The 14,420-nt window shown below is 45.8% G+C and overlaps 1 long non-coding RNA gene across 2 annotated transcripts in view; it reads right to left on the bottom strand.

Annotated features, from left to right (window-relative positions):
- Positions 1-4,995, bottom strand: part of LOC106509595 (uncharacterized) — a 54,406-nt gene extending 49,411 nt beyond the window's left edge. For both annotated transcript variants that reach the window (XR_001307250.3, XR_014838939.1), the window contains exon 1: positions 4,902-4,995. This is a non-coding gene — a long non-coding RNA (uncharacterized LOC106509595). The remainder of the gene's footprint in view (positions 1-4,901) is intronic.
- Positions 4,996-14,420: the final 9,425 nt, after the last annotated feature.

The raw sequence follows: 14,420 nt of genomic DNA, 5'->3' as shown, positions 1-14,420 counted from the left end.
TTTCTTTTGCAGTCAAGCTGATTTTCACTTTCAGCCCCAACTGTGACTTTGTATAAGGACACCCTTCCTCGAGACTCTTGACTGTCATTTGCCAGAAGACTGTCCTAAGGAGAATTCAATCCTGTGATGACTGGGACAGGAAGGGACCCCCCTGGGGTTGTGCAAAGCCCAACCCTAGGGAGCGGCAGCGCCCTGCCACACTGGGCCTGAGCCAAGGGAGTCAGGTCCCCTCAGGCCCCAAAGGAGGTCTGAGCCAGAGGTCTGGGCCGGCTCGACCAAGGCAGCGCCCCAGGGGAGGCCGAGCTGCACACTGCAGGTGCTGAGACACCCTCCCTGCCTGGCTTTTCCAGGCTCCCATTCTGGGACCTGGCTCAGTCTTGTCCCAGTCGTCCCCGGTAAACCAAGCTGCCCCTGTCGCTCACCACCCAGAACCCTAAAGGACCTTTCTTTCCATAGGCCCTGTGCTGGCAGCTGGCGGGGAAGGAGTTGCAGGCCCAACTGGACGTGCTTACTAGTTGTGTAAAGGGAGTGACTAGTCGCAGGACAAAAAGATTCCTCCCTTTGCAAGATGATTCACTGTGGGGTCCTGTATGCTTCCGCCATCCCTCATTTTGTAAACTCCACAGTGGCTTCCTCTGTCCCCAATGCCTGGCCCGCAATTAGCCCTGATAGAGTCACTGGATGCATGAAAGAAGGAGCGGCAGTGAGGTCATCTCCATTGCTACAGATTAGGAAAAAGAGGCTTCTAACTCAGTAAGCAGATGCCAGCAACGAGGGTAGAGCGGAGATTCAAAACCAGGTAAGCCTGTGTCCTCCCTCCACTACACACACTGGGTTTCTCTGATTCCCCCCAAAAAAGGAACACTCTTTTTCTTGGCTAGGAGAAAGCCGAGATACCTAGGAAAGAGTCTAGCAAAACAGCCCACTCTGACTGGGCAGATCCTCTGAAAGTTAAACAGAATTACCACACCAACCAGCAATCCACTCCGAAGTATGTACCCAGAGCACTAAAAACAGGTACTCAGATGAGTATCGGTACACATGTTTACACCTGCACCAAAGCCATACGGGGGAAGCAGCCCAAATTCCCAACGACGCGTGGATGGATAAACCAACGGAGGCAGGGGCGGATAACGGAATGCCATTCAGCCATAACGAGGCATGAAGTACCAATACGGGTTACGATGTGCATACACTTCCAAAACATACTGCACAATTCGATTTATACGAAATACCCAGAACAGGTAAATCCGCAGAGAGAGAATACAGACGGGGTGGTTACCAGGGGCTGGGGGGAGAGAGAAAGGGAGAAACGCTGGGTAATGGGTAGGGGGCTCCTTTAGGGGTGATGCAGATGTTTTGGAATCACAGAGAGCTGGTAATGATGCAGCACTGTCAGCGCACTGGATGCCACTGAACTGTTCGCTCTGACACGGTTCATTTTTCTTTCTTTCCTTCTTTCTTTCTTTCTTTCTTTCCTTCCTTCCTTCCTTCCTTCCTTTTTTCCACCACACCTGTGGCACACGGACGTTCCCAGGCTAGGGGTTGAATTGGAGCTGCAGGTAGAAGCCAACACCACAACCTCGGCAATACCAGATCTGAGCCACGTCTGAGACCCGCAGCTGGTGGCAACATCTGATCCTTAACCCACTGAGTGAGGCCAAGGGTCAAACCCACATCCTCACGGGCACTCAGTCAGGTTCTTTACCCGCTGAGCCACAACAGGAACTCTCGGTTAATTTTCTGCTATTGGAATTTCCCCACAATTAAAAAAAAATCATGTTCCAGGAGCTATGCTGGCACCCAGGAACATGAAAGGTTTCCCTTGCCTGCCCCAGGCACACAGCAAGTGATGAGTGAGTGCGTGACGCTGTTAACTGGTTTTTAGGCTATGCCAGAGGAGAGCTCTTTTGGAGGCAGTGCTGTCAAATGACCGCATTACAGAGAGCCTCCGCTGCAACCCCAGCTCTGCTACACGACCTTGGGTAAATTTCTCAACCTCTGGATGCTAGTTTTCTTATCGGTAAAATGGAAATAAGGTTTTATCTACCGCTTAGAGTTGTTTTAAGGACTCAGTGAGAGTATAATGCATGCAAGGCACTTGCAACAGCCCCTAGGACACGCTAAATGCTCAGTTAGGAGCTGCTACAGTGAGGATGCGGATCGGCTATCGCGGGTTCACGGCTTCCAAACCCTCTTATTTTCAAAAGCTTTTGCCGCACTCTCTCTCTCTGTAACACATTTGACACTGCAGAGGTCTGCTTTTGCCAGGAGAGGAGTTCTCAAAGCAGACTGACTTCCCAACGAGGAGACCCCCAGTGATGAATTCCAAGGACGTCCCGAAGGACCCCTCCTGACTTTTGTCTCCAGGGGCAGTGGCGAGCTCCCGGGAAGCGAACCCACGCAGCATCTTTAGAGTGGGCCCTGTCCCCTCTGGCTGCCCGTGCATCTTAGCGCACCTGCGGTGAGAGCTCAGTTTCTGAGCCGTTTGCTAGGCAGGCTGCCCTGGATCCTGCCAGCCTCAGGCTCCTTCCCGGGCTCTGGGATGCAGTGCGGAGACGGGGAGATGTGGGGAAACGTCCCACTCAGCTGGTTGGCCAGCCTCAGAGGTCCGCCCTCGTGCAGATGGGTCACCAGGCCCAGAAACCATCCTGCCCACACCCTCGGCGTATCAAACCCGTGCCTCTCGTCCATGCCTAGGTCGCACACTTGATTTTTAAAAATCACTGTTTTAAAAAGAATTGCAAGTGTTTAATATGCAAAAGGATACGCCATGAAAAGGAATCTGCTTCTGCCCCCAAGACCATCGGGACTGTTTCTTGAATATCCTTCCGGATTAATCGACGCATCCAGGAATATCTCTTTGTTCCTACCTCTGTGACTCCCATGATGCCATACACGTCATAGGGCTAGAGTAGGGTAGTGAAATGGTTAAAAAATAATCCCACCAGGGGATTAAAGACAGAAAGGGAACTTTATTTTTGTTTTTTGTCTTTTTGCCATTTCTAGGGCCACTCCCACAGCATAGGGAGGTTTCCAGGCTAGGGGTTTAATTGGAGCTGTAGCCGCCAGGCTACACCACAGCCACGGCCACGCCAGATGTGAGCCCCGTCTGTGACCTACACCACAGCTCACGGCCACGCTGGATCCTTAACCCACTGAGCGAGGCCAGGGATCCAGCCCGCAACCTCGTGGTTCCTAGTTGGATTCATTAACCACGGAGCCACGACAGGGACTCCCCAAAAAGGAAACTTTGAGGGAGCTTGGGCGACTGTCCTAAGCCAATAACCACTCGAGAAAAGAATCCAGTAACCTGGCAACAATCGACACCACCTTGAAGGAAGACCAAGTGCCTTTATGTGCCAGACGCCTTGGAGCCACAAACGGAGATAGTTAGAACCCAAAACAAGAGATATGGGGCCTGAATCTTGTTACATGAAGTCAGGGAGTTAAGGGTCCTTGAAGAGGAGCCTCTCTGCATGCAGCCAAGACAGATACACAGAGGAAAGGGGCAAAACACTAGGTCAAAGGGGACATTACATCAAAATCTGAGATGAGTCACCGTATTTAATATGTTACCACCCCTTTGCTAATATGCATACGATTTAAATAGCACCATGACAGTCCTGATTAAATCATATAGAATCAAAGGAGGAACTAATGATGAAAGTCTGCCCATCTACCCCAAAATGAGGAAGAAGTGGTCTGATCCCCTCCCCACTTTTTTTTTTTTTTTTGATTATAAAACTGTAGCCCTTGTTGTCCTCAGGACTGCTGCATTCCTTTGCCAGCCTGCTTGGATTTCTCACAAGCATCCTATACTAAGAAACTCACTCTTGGCCTGCCACTTTGACTCACACTGCCTTCTTCCTGCGATGAGACCAAAGAATCTGAGCATAAGTCCTGACACCAGGGGAGCAGCTTTAATTAAAAGACAGTGAGCTTGAGTCGTCTCCAGGAAGTCAGGGATGGTGGGTTCAAGTCCCAATCTGAGTTTTGGCTGGGCTCAAGTCCCACCCAAGAAGGAGTGTGGTTTCACATGAGGTCTGCATCTTGCTTTTTTTTTTTTTTTTTTTTTGCTTTGCGTTTTTAGGGCCGCACCTGCAGCATATGGAAGTTCCCAGGGTAGGGGCTGAATCAGAGCTACAGCTGCCGGCCTCCACCACAGCCGAAGCAACGCCAGATCCTTAACACAATGAACAAGGCCAGGGATTAAACCCACAGCCTCGTGGATCCGAGTCGGGTTCGTTAACTACTGAGCCATGATGGGAACTCCCTGCATTTTGCTTTTAAAAAAAAAAAATTAACTATCATGGTAGCATTCTTATTAGTTCATGCAACTCCACCTCCTTTATAACGGCTGCATTATATTCCATTTTATGGGTAACCAAAGCTTTATCCAACCAGCTGCTGACTGATGGGCATTTAAATTGTTTACAATGTTTCCCTTTAACAATTGGGGCTACAATGAATGTCCTAGAAGAAAATGAGAGTTCAATTTCCTTCTGTTGGGGTGGGGCTTCCTCCTCTTCCCTGAGCACTCTGCCCATACAATTGCCTGTAGATACAGGTCGTGTCCTGTATTTTGTCCTGCATCCTGTGTTGGCTGTCACCCCGAATGTCTCGTATTCCGCATCTTTCAATAAATTACCAAAATGCGTCAGAGCTCTTTTTCCTCCACAGTGATTGGTGCTTAAATCACTTAACTGGCAACACTAGCTGAAAAGCCTATTTCCACAAAAAAAGATCCAGACAACCCCCTGAGGTCTCCTGCAAGGAAGTGAAAGGGGAGGCTGAGAATGAAAGGTACTTATTTTCACATTCAGGAAAGGAAAACACTGCTTTTTGGCCAAAGTCCCAAGCTTGTGAACACTAACCACCATTAATAAGAGATAACTTACGATTTTTGTTCTGAAAATCAGCCAATCAGCAATATTCTCACTCCAGTAACTATGCTTCTGGCTGTGAGCAAATCCATGCCAGCCCCAAGCCTCTGAATGTCAGCCAATCAGTGACAGGCCTCGCACTCAGACGACAGCCAATCAGCAAGCGCCTCACTCCCGGGACTGTGCTAGAAAGCCAGCCAATCAAAGGCACCGTTGCTCCAGGGCTAGACTAACACAGCTGAAAATTCATACGTCCTTCCATCCTTCCTCTTCTCAACGTCCGCCAGTCCCTGAGCCCAGGCTTCCCCAACTTTACATAAAATCAGCTGTAGCTTTGTTGGAGAGACTTTCAAGTACGGTTCTCACTTTCAGGCAAGCAGGAAGTTTACCTCTTTGTTGTTGTTCTTTCCATCAGATACAAGTTCAGTTTATGTTACTTTGCAAGATTGCAGCCCTTTCAACAGCCGAACCCTGTTTATGGTTGGTTGTTGAGTTTGAACCTGTGAATGACAGATGCACTCTCACAGCTGTGAGATTATCAAATTCAATCTCTTTGATTCTTGCAGTGGTTTCTATTACTTTTTTTAACCTTCCTGCAATATATTTTTTAAATTATGGCATAACAGACATAATATGTTAGTTTCAGGTGAACCCCCGATTTGATATTTGTATATATTGCAAAATGACCACAAAATAGGTCTAGTTAACGTTTGTCACTATATAGAGTTACAATTTTTTTGCTTGTGGTGAGGACTTTTCAGACTTACTCTGTTAGCAACTTTCAAATATACAATAGGGTTTAACTATAATCTCCATGTTGTATGTTACATCCCATGACTGACTGATTGCTGGAAGTTTGTACCTTTTGGTCCCATTCGCTCATTTCTCTCACTCCTTATGCACTACCACCCCCTTACTGGACCCCTAGCCCAGGAATTTCCATGTGCCATGGGTGAAGCCCTAAAAAGCAAAAAAAGAAGAAAAAAGACAATGTAAAATCAGATATAAGCGAGCATATATCAACGGCTAACCATAAGAGATGTATGACTTCCTCAACTAGTACTAAGGAAATGATAGACAATTTTTTTATTAAGAAAAATTCAGATTAATAACATAAAGTAGGAGTTCCTGTCATGGCTCAGTGGTTAACGAATCCGACTAGGAATCATGAGGCTGTGGGTTCGATCCCTGGCCTCGCTCAGTGGGTTAGGGATCCGGCGCTGCCGTGAGCTGTGGTGTAGGTCACAGATGTGACTCGGTTCCCGCGTTGCTGTGGCTCTGCCGTAGGCCGGCAGCTACAGCTCCGATTCAACCCCTAGTCTGGGAACTTCCATGTGCCGCGGGTGCGGCCCTAAAAAGACAAAATAAAAGTTTTTTTTTTAAAAAAAGATAAAGTCATCGCAGCAGAACCGTAACGGCCTTCCACACCTGCACACCCGCATCAGTCTTTCAACTCAGTAAGTATTTGGATGTATCTGCCACCAGAACGGTTTTCCGGTTCTAAAACTGCAAGCAAACTCTCAAATGCTAGAATGACATTTATTGTCATCATCATAATAAATAGCTCCATTTGTTATTTTAGAGATTATCAGAGATCTAAATGTGTCACCCTTTTATGGCACAGCCGCAGTGCAAATAATCGCAGTGCAGAAACGATGTTTGCTTTGTGCAGCACTTTTCTTGTGAGAAAGGCCTGCATATAAAGCTATTACAAGTAGAATCCTCCAAACGGGACTTCAGAAATGTAGCAAATTTTTGCAGACACTCTCTTATTTAGAGTTAGTTACACACACACACACACACCCCAAAACCAAAAACAAAGGGACACGGGAAACTTTCAGAGATGATGGATAAACTTATTACCTTGGGTGTGCTGACTGTTCACCAGGGTGTATGTATGTGTATGTCCATACTACTCAAATTATCCATATTAAACAGATGACTTTTTTATATATAAAAAAGTTAATATGCAAAACAAAACCACGACGAAATATCACCTCACACCTGTCAGAATAGCCATTACTAAAAAGACAACAAATGGCAAATGTTGGTGAAAAATGTGGAGAAAAGGGTATCTTTGTACATTGCTGGTGGGAATGTAAGTTGGTACAGCCAATATGGAAAACAGTATGGAAATTCCTCAAAAAAATTAAAGAGAACTACCATATGATCCAGCAATTCCACTCGTAGGAATCTACCTGAAGAAAACAAAAACACCAGTCTGAAGATACATATGCAACCCCATGTTCATTGTAGCATTATTTATAATAACCAAGATATGGAAGCAACCTAAGTACCTACTAATAGATGAAAGGATAAAGAAGATGTATATATATGTACATATAATGGAATATTACGCAGCCATAAAAAGTAGTGAAATCTTGCCACTGGTGATAATATGGATGGACCTGGAGGGCATTATGCTAAGTGAAATAAGCCATAAAGAGAAAGATAAATACCATACTATTTCACTTATACATGGAATGTAAAAAGCAAAACAAATGAACAAACATAGCCAAACAGAAAGAGTCAGATACAGAGAACAAATATGGTTACCTGAAGGGAGGTGGGGGAAGATGAGGGAAATAGGTTAGGGATATTAAGAGGTACAAACTTCCTGTTACAAAATAAGAGCCATGGGTATGGAACAGTTAGTGTGAGGAATACAAACAATAATAATGTGATATCTTTATATGGTGACAGATAGTAACTAGAGTTACTGGGTGATCATTTTGTAATGCATAGAAATATCACTAAACTTATTGTGATAATCATTTCATGATGTACATAAGTCAAATTATTATGCTACGTACCCAGATTATTATGCTATATGCCAATTATATCTTAATAAAACTGGAACGATGGAAGTTCCCAATGCAGCTCAGCAGGTTAAAAACCCACCTAGTGGCATTCCTGTCGTGGCTCAGCGGAAACAAATCTGACTAGCATCCACAAGGACGAAGGTTCAATCCCTGGCCTCGCTCAGTGGGTTGAGGCTCCAGCATTGCCATAAGCTGTGGTATAGGTCGCAGACGTGGCTTGGATCCTGCATTGCTGTGGCTGTGGTGAAGGCTGGTGGCTATAGCTCCAATTCGACCCCTAGCCTGGGGACCTCCATATGCCACAGTTGCAGCCCTAAAAACAAACAAACAAAACCAACCAACTAGTATCCTGAGGATGTGGGTTCAATCTCTGGCCTCCCTCAGTGGGTTAAGGATCCAGTGTTGCCACAAGCTGCAGCATAGGTCACAGATGCTATTTGGATCTGGTATTGCTGTGGCTGTGGCCGGCAGCTGAAGCTCTGATTCAACCCCTAGCCTGGGAACTTCCATATGCTGTGGGTGCGGCCCTAAAAAGAAATTTTAAAAAAGAGCAAAAAAAAAAAAAAAAAAAAAAACCCAGAAGGAAAAAAATTTCTCATGTAAGTGTACCAAATACATATTCTGGTTGAATAAGTGAATGAATGTTTTTTATCAGTATTTGACCAAAGTCAGGGTCAAAACAGAATATTATCATCACAGAGTGAAACTTCTTGGATATCAGAATAAAGAGGAAATGTTATTTTTTGGCCATGCCAGAGGCATGCAGAAGTTCCCAGGCCAGGGTTCAAACCCAAGTCACAGCAGCAACCAGAACCACAGCAGTGACAATGTCTGCTCCTTAACCCACTAGGCCACCAGGGAACTCCCAAATTTTTATTTTTCAAAAGAGTTAATAAGAAATTTTTACTGGCAGCTCCTGTTGTGGTTCAGTGGCAGCAAATCCAACTAGAATCCATGAGGATGTGGGTTCACATCCCTGGGCCCATTCAGTAGGTTAAGGATCCCGCATTGCTGTGAGCTGTGGTGTAGGCTGGCAGTGATTCAACACATAGCCTGGAAACTTCCATATGCTGCAGACCTAAAAAAAAAAAAAAAAAAAAAAAAAAAGAGAGAGTTTCCGTTGTGGATCAGTGGTTAACGAATCTGACTAGGAATTATGAGGTTGCGGGTTCAATCCCTGGCCTTGCTCAGTGGGTTAAGGATCCAGCATTGCCGTTAAGCAGTGGTGTAGGTCGAAGATGTGGCTTGGATACCGTGTTGCTGTGGCTCTGGCGTAGGCCAGTGGCTACAGCTCTGACTGGACCCCTAGCCTGGGAACCTCCGTATGCTGAGGGAGCGGCCCTAGAAAAAGCAAAAAGACAAAAAAAAAAAAAAAAAAAAAAAAAGGAAAGAAAAGAAAGTTTTACCTCTTTTGTTTGACGTGCTACAAACACAACTTTCGGTGCACATGTGCACAGAGGTACAAGCACTGTTTATTCAAAGCTGAAGCAAAGCTTGACTGATTCCACGGAGGGTGAGGGTGGCGCTGCCCGAGAGCACCGGGTGCCAGCAGACTCTTCGATCGAGGCTGAAGTAACTGTCATGAGATCTTCTCCTTCAGTGTTCAAACTGTTCTCAGCCACTGAAGATGCTTTTGTGATTTTGCTGGCATCCAGTATTCTTCATTTCTCTCACATCAAAACCACTGGCTCTCTAACTTATTTGAAGCCCTGACTCTGTTTTTCCATTCTGAGGAATAGGATCCCCTGGCTTTTTAAATAATTCGTCAAAGTTTGTTCCTAGTTTTGCAATTGAGTGATAGGATTACGAGAATTGAAAGAAGAGTGAACGGAGTGACTGGAGCGCGGTGTCGCTTAAAGGGACTTGTGGAATGCGTTTAAGAAGAATGGATGGAAAAAGTATCCCTTTTATTAGCAAAGCAGTTCTTAGAAGGGACAACATTATGTATGAACAGGAAAGTAAACTTCAGCCCAAAGCGGATAATTATTCCAGCACTTGCTATGACTATCTTTTGAAATGGATTTCATCCACTGAAAAACTCAATCCTTTTACAGGGATGTTACAGGGAAACGGGGAACTATCATGTGTAGCATGGAATAAAAATTGATGACAATTGTCCTATCTGTTTGTGGACTTTTTTTTTCCTAGGGCTGCACCGGCGGCATATGGAGGTTCCCAGGCTAAGGGTCCAATCGGAGCTGTAGCCGCCGTCCTACGCCACAGCCACAGCAACTCGGGATCCGAGCCGTGTCTGCAACCTACACCACAGCCCATGGCAACGCTGGATCCTTAACCCACTGAGTGAGGCCAGGGGTCGAACCTGCGTCCTCAGGGATGCTAGCTGGATTCGTTTCCCCTGTGTTTGTAGACATTTTCAAGAGATGCTGATCCAGAGGTGCAGGTAACCCTGAAGAGTGGAAAAGCCAGTTATGCTATGAAAGACGGTAGGATGAGCTTCAGCCAATGAGACCTGAAGAGGAATTCTCAGTCGTTCGCGTTATGCCAGTAGGAGTTCCTGGCGCACTGAGCACAAGTTCTCAGTAGTCAGTGGCCAAGAACAAAATGACTTGGATGTCATCACCCAAGAAATCACATTAAAATGTAAATGAAACACAGGCCGTCCCTTTGAGGAACTGTGTAAGCAAGTCCTGCAAAACAAGGAACTATGAAGAAGGGCCCAATCACCAGGGAAATAAAAAGGAAGAAAGAGGTCTGTAATTTAGACACTTCGAGTTGCTTGCAGGTAAACAAAAGTATGCCTTTAGAATAAGTGTGTCTCGTGAAATATTTCTCTTTTATCTCAAAGTACGTATGTATAGGCAAGTAGAAATAATTCAAATTTAAATGGGTGTCTTGTGGTTTTAGTTCTTAAATGTGGAAATACTCTGTCCCCAGCCCTCTGTGGCTTCATGCCTCTGGTCGTCCTGGTCTGGAATGCCACCAGGCCATTTGGGGGACTTCAAGGCCTCTTCAAGGAGACAGAACTCAAAGCCTCTGGCCAAGAGAGGAATTATCAGACCCTTATCATTGAGCCACCTGTCTCACCGCAATGTCCCCTCCCCACCTTGAGCAGCCTGACCTCCTCCTTCCTACCCCTGCTCGCAAAGGTATGTGGCCCGCACCTCACCCCGCCCCTACAGGGGCCTTATAAGCCTCCAACCAACCAGCAAGTAAAACCCCTCTTTCCCCAACCAATCAGCAGGTCAGCAGGTGTGTCCTAAGACCTCACCGCTCCCTGGCCTATAAACACAGACTCGCCCACACACTCAGGAAGTTGTCCCACTGCCCTAGCAGTGTCTCTTATCTCAATAAGCTCTTCTTGCTTTTCACCCCGTTCTGCTGGAAAATGCTTTTTCTGACCCATGTGCACGGACCACGCCACCCTTCAGTGACCAAATCCTAATCCTCTTTCAAGGCCCACCTCAAAACGCTAGTAATAAATAATACCGACTCTGTAGGGACAGCTAACTCGGTGCCAGGCACTGAGCTAAGTGCCTCCTTACATGCGTCAAATCACGTCTTCCTCCCTGAGCTAATTACTCTTCACAGTAATAGGACATACTATAAGGAAGGTCGTTCCTATTTTATGGATGATGCAATTAGGGTGCAAAGAATTGAAGTGACTTCCCAGAAGTTACCCAATCCGGAAGTGGTAGAGCTGAGACTCAAAGCCAGAGTGGCTCTGGCACCCATTCCTGGCCACCCAAGCCGGTCTGGCTCTGACCTATGTGGCTCTCTCAGGGCTCTGAGGTGCTTTCATGTATGAAACGAATACATGGCCCACACAGCCATGCACCTTATTTGATCGTCTCCCCCTTGCGAAGGAGGCTGAAATTACTAAATGTGTTCACATTTCCCGTTTAAAGGGAATTCTGCAATAGCCAAGAGGTGGAAGCAGCCCAGTGTCCATGGGCAGATGAATGAATTAAAAAATGCGGTGTGTGCACACCCACACATACACACACTGGGATAGTGTCCAACCCTTCAAGAAGAAGGACGTTCTGCTCCAATGTGATGGGACTTGAAGACCTTATGCTAAATGAAATGAGCCAGTTGCAAAAGGTCAAATACCATAGGAAGCCACATAGGAGAGGTCACCAGAGTAATGGATGCATAGACGGCACGTAGAACAGCGGCGGCAGGGGCTGGGGGCAGGGGGAAAGGGGGGGTAGAGAGTTTCAGGTTTGCAAGATAAACGAGTTGTGGAGATTAGCTGTGTAAACAACACGAGTGTGATAACACTATTGAACTGGTCACTTAAAAATGCTTGAGCCGGTAAACCACAATTAAAAGATTTTAAGGAGTTCCCCTTGTGGCTCAGCAGTTACAGACCTGACCAGTAACCATGACAACGAGTATCCAGGTTTGATCCCTGGCCCCACTCAGTGGGTTAAGGATCACAGACGCAGCTTGGATCCCACATTGCTGTGGCTGTGGCTCAGGCCAGCAGGGGTAGCTCCAGCTTGACCGCGAGCCTGGGAACTTCCATATGCCACAGGGGCAACCCTAAAGAGAAAAAAACCATTTTTTTTTAAGTGAGAAAAAAGGAATTCCACCTTTGCCTTCTCGGCCTCTCTCATCTCTCCTGCTCTCTAGGAAGCCCGTTTTGAACTCCTGCCTGAGTTCTTGGAATGAGAGAGAGGAAAAGGGAGACAGCTGGAAGCAAAGCCAGGCATCTGCATCAAAAAAGACAAAGAAGCCTGAGAAGGAGAAGGGACATAAGCTGAAGGAAGGGCAAGGCATTCACCTGCTTTGGCTGCTTCTGCAGGATGGGGTGGTGGGGACAGAGACTTTTTTTTAGTGAGGAGTTTATTTAGAATGAGTGGTGAAGACACGTTTCCTGGGACTAGTAGGAAATGGAATGCGGCAAGGAGGATTTTAAGAGGTGTTCCGATTTGGATCATCTTTGGCATATTCTAGAAACATTAAGAACAATTCTGGAGTTCCCGTCGTGGCACAGTGGTTAACGAATCTGACGAGGAACCATGAAGTTGAGGGTTCGGTCCCTGCCCTTGCTCAGTGGGTTAAGGATCCGGCGTTGCCGTGAGCTGTGGTGTAGGTTGCAGATGCGGCTCGGATCCCATGTTGCTGCGGCTCTGGTGTAGGCTGGCGGCTACAGCTCCGATTCGACCCCTAGCCTGGGAACCTCCATATGCTGCGGGAGCGGCCCAAGAAATAGCAAAAAGACAAAAAGACCAAAAAAAAAAAAAAAAAAAAAAGAACAATTTTAATATCAACCTTACAAATGTTTTCTCAGGTCCATCTCCCAAAGCAACAGAAATAAAAGCAAAAATAGACCAATGGGACTTAATCAAACTGCACAGCAAAGGAAACCATTAAAAAAAAAAAAAAGACAACTTACAAAATGGGAGAAAATAGTTTCAAACGATGCAACAGACAAGGGCTTAATCTCTAAAATATAAAAGCAATTTATACAACTCAACGGCAAAAAAGCCAACAACCCAACGGAAAAATGAGCAAAAGACCTGAATAGACATTTCTCCCAGGAAGATATACAGATGGCCAACAAGCACTTGAAACAATGCTAAACATCACTGATCATTAGAGAAAGGCAAATAAAAACTACTATGAGGTACCACCTCACACCAGTCAAAATGGCCATCATTCTAAGTCCACAAATAACAAATGCTGAAGGGGGTGTGGAGAAAAGGGAATCCTGCTGCACAGTTGGTGGGAGTGCAAACTGGTACAACCACTATGGAGAACAGTATGGAGGTACCTTTAAAGTCTATACATAGAACTACCATATGACCCAGCCATCCCACTCTTGGGCATATATCCGGACAAAACTTTCCTTGAAAAAGATACATGTACCCACGTATTCATTGCAGCTCTATACACAATAGCCAAGACATGGAAACAGCCCAAATATCCACCCACAGATGAATAGATTAAGAAGATGTGGTACATATACATAATGGAATATTACTCAGTCATAAAAAAGAGCAAAATAATGCCATTTGCAGCAATATGGATGGAACTAGAGATTTCATACTAAGTGAAGTAAGTCAGAGAGAGAAAGACAAATACCATATGATATCACTTATATTTGGAATCTAATATGAAGCGGAGTTCCCATGATGGTGCAGAGGAAACAAATCTAACTAGGAACCATGAGGGTGCTGGTTTGATCCCTGACCTTGCTCAATGGGTTACAGATCTGGTGTTGCCATGAGCTGTGGTGTAGATTGCAGGTGAGGCTCGAGTCTGGTGTCGCTGTGGCTCTGGTGTAGGCAAGCAGCTACAGCTCTGAGTAGACCCCTAGCCTGGGAACCTCCATATGCTGCGGGTGTGGCCCTAAAAAGACAAAAAGACCAAAAAAAAAAAAAAAATCCCATTAGCTAATATAAAGCACAAATGAACCTTTCCACAGAAAAAGTCAGGGTCTAACAGATGCAAACTAGTGCCTTTGGAATGGATAAGCGACGAGATCCTGCTGTGTAGCACTGGGAACTATATCTAGTCACTTATTTTTTTTTTTTTTTTTCCCACTGTACAGCAAGGGGGTCAGGTTATCCTTACATGTATACATTGCAATTACAGTTTTTTTCCCCACCCTTTCTTCTGTTGCAACATGAGTATCTAGACATAGTTCTCAATGCTATTCAGCAGAATCTCCTTGTAAATCTATTCTAGGTTGTGTCTGATAAGCCCAAGCTCCCGATCCCTCCCACTCCCTCCCCCTCCCATC

Source organism: Sus scrofa, chromosome 2, assembly GCF_054392235.1.
Source record: "Sus scrofa isolate SSC_HxYL_T2T_F1_AM1 chromosome 2, Sscrofa_HxYL_maternal_Yorkshire_Landrace_v2.0, whole genome shotgun sequence".
Taxonomy (NCBI): domain Eukaryota; kingdom Metazoa; phylum Chordata; class Mammalia; order Artiodactyla; family Suidae; genus Sus; species Sus scrofa.
This window is presented reverse-complemented; position numbering and strand designations above follow the sequence as displayed.